This window comes from Mastigoproctus giganteus, unplaced genomic scaffold (genome assembly GCF_048544385.1).
Source record: "Mastigoproctus giganteus isolate SK-2022 unplaced genomic scaffold, ASM4854438v1 scaffold_20, whole genome shotgun sequence".
In the NCBI taxonomy this organism is placed as follows: Eukaryota; Metazoa; Arthropoda; class Arachnida; order Uropygi; family Thelyphonidae; genus Mastigoproctus; species Mastigoproctus giganteus.
In genome coordinates, this window is record NW_028328297.1 from 546577 (window position 1) to 553321 (window position 6745).

A 6745-nucleotide genomic window follows, 5' to 3' on the forward strand; every position below is an offset into this window, starting at 1 on the left:
AGTGCAATGTTTAGTCAGTTTGGTGTGACATACACACTGGGAAAACAAAAATGAGAGAAGTGTGTTATAAGTGGAATGACTATGATGAGTACTATAAAAAAAAACTGTACATAGTGTTGATTGTCAAGTGGCACTGCGGATTTCCCCTACCTCTGTATGCACAGAGAAATAGATCAGGGTAGTAAATCAGAATGGCTTATAATAGGGAATTTTAACTTTCCAGACGTTCACTGGAATTTGTGGTTTGGCCACTAACGTGCTAGCAAGACTTGTAGTTTTATTGGCTGTTTTCGACAGCAGCATATTAGAGAGGCACCAAGAGAGAGCAAAGCTGTTGATCTGATTATCAGCATTGAGTCTTCGTACATCAGGAATCTGTAGATAAAAGAACTACATGGTGGCAGTGATCACATTGTATTGATATGGGATTTACTTAAAGATGTAATTAGTATCAAGGGACTGGGTTTTTGCTTTTAAGGGAGACTACTGTGGTCTCAGACTGTTAAATTCTATGCAGGTGGGACCAACTGATGATATTACCATTCAGCAAATTCTAAATGGAGAGCATTCAGGAAAATAATCAAAGAAGCTACTAGGTGTTTCATACTAACTAAGAAATACACCTAAATGGATAGATGAACTATTGAGACGTGGCAGAGAAGAAATGCATATAAAAGTATCAGGTGATATAGAAGCCGATGGTAGATATAAACTAATCTGCAATCAAGTCAAAAAGACAAGCTAAGGCAGATTATCAGAGGTTTTTGTCAAAGGATGCCAAAAAACAGCGAAGACTTCTTTACTTATATTAACAGTAGAAGGAAGGGGCTGAATTAAATTAGTCCACTTGATGTTGATGATCCTGTTCAGGTTGCCGACAGGCTGAATAGGTATTTTCACATATGAGGAATTCTTTAGGCAGGGGTATTCTAGACATTTATTAAAATCTAATAGGTAGGTAATAATCTTGTGATAACTGAGAAGAAAGTGGAAGAGAAGATGAAGTTAAACATAAAAAAGTACATATTGTGGATGGGATCTATCCAGTTATATTATGGTAAGCAGCAAAAAGGAAAGCAAATTCTTATCCATAATTATGAGAGCATCTTTGGATTCAGGGGAAATGGACTGGAGATGGTCAGATGGTCCCTGTGAACTGGAGATGGTCAGATTTATCCCCAAAGGAGCATTCTTCACAAAGGTGATCAAAGGGGACATATGTAATTGCAGAGCTGTTAGCTTAGGTGCCTCCGTAGCCAGGTGGGAAGGAGCAGCAGTGCGTAGCACACGCTTCTTGATTAGACCGGGGTTCCAGTCCGTCACCACCAAATACAGAGGATGCGGAAAGGTCAGGGAATGACTACCGCACATTCCTGGAGCAATATGGCCTTAGTTGCTAATGCTCCTAAAAACCAAAAAACAAACAACCTGTTAGCTTGATTTGTGTTCCCAGAAAGTAATGGAATCTGGTTAAAGTACAGTAATAATGCAGGGCCATCTATACAGGAGTGTACTTACTCTTCAGTCACAGCATGGGTTGGTTAAAAGATCTTATCTGACCAGTTTGTTTGGATACTATGATGTAGTGACAAAGGAACTGGATACAAAAAATAATTTTGATGCATGCTTTGATTTCAGTAAAGCTTTTGATATTGTACATAAAAGACTGCTGTACAAATTGGAGCAATTAAGAGAAAGTTACTGTTGTGGATAAAGGGAGGTTGAGCGGGAGAACATAGTGTTTGTCAATGAACTCTTTGCAGACTAATATTATTAGTTGAATCCCACATAGTGTTTGACCCATTGTTGTTTTCTGTATCGATGAGGATATATATCAGGCTTCAAGTCTGAGTTTGCAGGTTATTACAAAGGTTAGCAGGGTGGTTAATGAAAATAATGGTGTGCCCCTGCAACAAGACCCAGAAAAATTAGACAGATGTGCTAAGAAATGGCAATTGAAGTTTAAATTGACAGATGTAAGGTTCTGTATATGAGTAACAGTAATCCCAGAGGAACATATCAACTGTGTGTGTGGTATACTACACTCAGGGTAGTGGAAAATGAAAAGGACCAGGAATTAATTGTACTGTCTGATATGAAGTTCTTGGAGTATTGCAGATAGTCCCAGGATAGCTCATGGGGTTTCATCAGTGATATTCAGGAGCTTTGCTAGCAGGGATAAGGAAGTGATTAATCATTGTATAAGGCAATGGTCAAGCCCTACAATGAGAATTGCATACATTTGTGGTGGCTTCACTTTCAGAAGGATGTAGAGCTGCTGGAGTGGTAATAGAGAAGGGTAATGATGAGGGGATCAAGGGGGTGCTCTTACAAAGAAAGACTTCAATTCTACAAATTGCAGTTTCTTGAGACTAGGCCACCTGTGAGGTGATTTTATTGAGGTGTTTAACTCTTAAATGGTTGAAGCAGGTTCAATGCTGATTGGATTCTTCCTCTTGCTCAAACTATGTGCATGATAGGGCATAAATGTTAATTGAAGTAGGATGGTTGTTGAGTAGATGTGTGGAAGTTTGCCATCAGTCAGCAGGTGGTTGATTGTTGTAAGAAACTACCATTTATTGTTGCATTGTTGTAGAGTGAATAAATTTAAGAAAGAACTAATTGGAAGGGATGGATAGGTGAAAGGGTTTTTTTTTTTTTTTTTTTTTGTCTGTTTTTGTGGCTGCTTAATCTAGGAGCTTGTGGAGCTCCACAGACCATTAGTTACTGTGGCTATGCTGCCCGGGAGCTTCCTGAGCTTCCCAGAGAGGGCCCAAAAAAAAAAAAACAAAAAAGAAATATGTAAGATAATTAATCAAAAGTTAAAAAAATTAAATTAAAAAAAGAAAATAAATAGAAATTACAAAAAAATTAAATTAAATTAAATAGATAAAAAATAGACTAGAAATTTTAAAAAATAAATGAAATGAATAAAAATGGAAATTAAAATAAAAATAAAATGTCGGCTAGTGCAGGTGGTCCGTGGCTATTGTAAGTTCCCTTCTGCTGTAAATTGCCATCCTTCAGGTAAGGAATGGGTATTCATCAGTTCTCTTGTAGTCTTGTTGGTAGCTAGAAATGGCTGTTTTCACATTTTTGTTTAGTCTCATGTTGAAGTGAGTACTTCTTGAATGTAAACAGGGATGCCTCCGTAGCCAGGTGGGCAGGAGCAGCAGTGCGTAGCACACACTTCTTGATTAGCCTCGGGGTTCGAGCCCGTGACCACCAAATACAGAGAATGCAGAAAGGTCAGGGAATGACCACCACATATCCCCGGAGCAATATGGCCTTAGTTGCTAATGCTCCTAAAAAAACCAAGCATTCGACACAAGGTCTGATTGCTGTGTTGTGTGAAACAACCGGTGCTGCTAGACCCTAAACGCTGTATACTATTTATTTTCACTTAGCACGGGATTCTGTTGGGTCTTTGCTTTGGTATGGTGGGTGGTATTTGTTATTTTCCTCAAATTCTGCTTCGGTTTTCTTTGACTTCTATTATTTGATTTTCTTCTATTCTTGATATTACAATATCTTATTTCCACTCCGGCTGATTGGGTTGTATTTCTTGCTCTTCATCTTCTAGTTCTGGTTCGGTATTTTCTGTATTATTTGTAGCTGGCCACTTATGTCCCGCTTGATGATTTCTAAAATTGCAGGAGCCATTAGGTTCTTCATGATGATGGTTTGTCGCTGGTTGACTATTTACTGTTCAGGGACCTGAACTGTTAGGAATAATTCCGACCACTTGTAGTTTGGTCCTGTACATTGTCGTATTGGTCTCCATCTTGGTTACTTTGTAGTATGTTCACATGATGAGTGTTCATTTTGATGTTCCACTTCATGCAGTGGTGTTTCTTCCCATCGTGGGTGGTCACTAGTGCAGTTGTGGTAGAGACACTTCCAGTTGTTGGGCTTGATGGGTGTGCCATTTCCTTGTGGTAGTCATATGGGGCACAGTACTACTTGCTTCAATTTTCAATGGATTATTATTTATTTTATTTTATTATCAGCTGCAAATGGTTTTATTCCACAGAACACGAAAACGTGGCACTGTTAAACACATACAGACAATATATACTGATGCTTTATGCCCAATCTAGGTGCATGACTACAACAAACAGTACATTGTGAAATTGATTGTTTCAAACTGATTTTAAAAGAAGTAATAAATGTGATGTCAGGTGACTATTGGTTTAAACATAAGGTAATATAAAAAAAATGAAACTGCAGCCATTATCAGCCCACTGAAGGATGGAAGCCTGCTGAACAATTCATGTTGAGGGAGATGGACCATAATCTGCCACGCTGGTCCAGTGTGGGTTGGCAGATCGATCGACTGTATTTAGCAGTCAGGAACTTGAACCCCGGTCTACTCAAGGAGCATGTGCCACTGCACTCCTGCTCATGACCACTCAGCTACGGAGGCCTTAAGGTAATATATCTAACTTAAATCTCTTTTTCCTCTCTAGGCTATTAATTTTGACTTGGTTTCAGTTCCAAACAAATAAAATCACAATTCCTTGTGCATCAAGTGCTGCTTGTTACTGAATTATTACTAGTTAATAACATTTAATTCTGTTAGTTTGCTTGTGTGTGGGTGTGGGTGTGCAAAGAGGCAAAAGTGAGCTGCTGTTGATTTTAGTGAGTGTAAAGTGGCATTGGTGTGCGAGAGTTGGAGGATCCTAGTATTTGGACAGGGCAGGCCCACTCCAGGTGGTGGCCGAATGATCGGTCATCTCCCAAGTCGGTTGCTCCAAGTTATGTTTCAGTGAGAGAAATTTTTAGTTTGTAGATTTAATTTGATATGGTCAGTTGGACTAGTTTATCCCTCTTCCTTTTCAGAGCTTCTCTGATATTTTACTATATTTTTTCTTAAGTTTATTACTTTTCTTCTAACCAGGGGTCAGAGATATGTGTTAGTTTGAGGATCGATCGACCGTATTTAGCAGTCAGGAGCTTGAACCCCGGTCTACTCAAGGAGCATGTGCTACTGCACTCCTTCTATTGACCACTCAGTTACGGAGGCCCTAAGGTAATATATCTAACTTAAATCTCTTTTTCCTCTCTAGGCTATTAATTTTGACTTGGTTTCAGTTCCAAACAAATAAAATCACAATTCCTCGTGCATCAAGTGCTGCTTGTTACTGAATTATTACTAGTTCATAACATTTAAATTTGTTAGTTTGCTTGTGTGTATGGGTGTGCAAAGGAGCAAAAGTGAGCTGCTGTTGATTTTAGTGAGTGTAAAGTGGCATTGGTGTGCGAGAGTTGGAGGATCCTAGAACTTGGGCAGGGCAGGCCGACTCCAGGTGGCGGCTGAATGATCGGTTGTCTCCCAAACTGGTTGCTCCAAGTTATGATTCAGTGAGAGATAAATTTAATTTGATATGGTCAGTTGGACAAGTTTATCCCTCTTCCTTTTCAGAGCTTGTCTGCTATTTTACTATATATTTTTTTAAGTTTATTACTTTTCTTTTATTCAGGGGTCAGAGATATGTGTTAGTTTTTTATATATATTTTATCCTTTTTTGATATGTTTTATAAGCTTATCCCCAATTTCTGCATAGTAATAATTTTCATCTTTTTTCTGCAACATCTAGATTTCATGTATCTTTCACTCTTTAAAAAATCAGTATTCTGGGATTGCTTTTGCTTGATAGGTCTTTGTAAATTGTATGGTATGGAGCTAAGCATTTTTGAAGCTCCCTTTTGAACTTTGTCTTTCCTTCAGTTGAAGGATCTGCATTCAAAAAATAAAATTGTAATTGCTCTGCTAAGTTTATGCCCTCCCGTATGCTTTTTAGCGTAAAATTTGGAACTTCAAAATTTTCGTCTGCGCTATCATCCTTTGAATTGATTTGGTTTTCCTCCGATGCCATTTCCACTAGATCCGCTTCACCAGCCTCTTTTCTACCAGTAATTGTTGAATGCCTTCACTCACATCAAAACCTTCCCCTCTGATCGACTTAGCAAATTCTACTATCGTACCGATTCTGTTTCCTAGCAGTTCGACCATATATTTCCCGAATGAACTGACTCTGGCCATACATTCTTTCGAATACGCACGTGTTGAGATTGGTTTTACTTCTTTGAGCGATAAACCTATGATTCCGATACGGTCCACAACTGAAAAATGTTTCGTTGCCTCCATCACTTCAGTAGATTTGGAATCAATTTTTTTCAAAAATCCATTATAACGATTTTCAGATGTAATGATATTTAAAGGTAGTTATCTAATGGCTGCATTAAAGAAGTTATTATGTGGTAGGAACATTACTTACAACATTTTGGATGGCCTGGTGCATTATCCAATAGTAATAAAATTTTGAAATTAGATTTTTCTGCTTTAAATAGCTATCTACAGCTGGCACAAAACAATTTAGAAAACCATTCTTGAAATAAATCGGCAGTTAGCCTAATTAAGCCTTAGGTCTTTAGGCATAATTTTGGGCTGGAATTTAATTCACAACAAAAATTATTCCAATACGGTTCTTAAGAACAAAGTTAAAGTAACACCCGGAAAATCTATAAACGATCAAATGAAAACCAAAATAACCTTCAAAGTCGCGAACTGCATGATTCGAAGTCCATTTTTTATGGTCTCAAACAAGCACAAGTCAAAAGCACAGAACCTAACACGGATTTCCCAATAATTTTTTGCATAACGATTAGCAAGTGAACAGCTGGGATTCACAAAAAATAATGGAAATGTTTAAAAATGACATCCAACATAATAGCAAGGTTT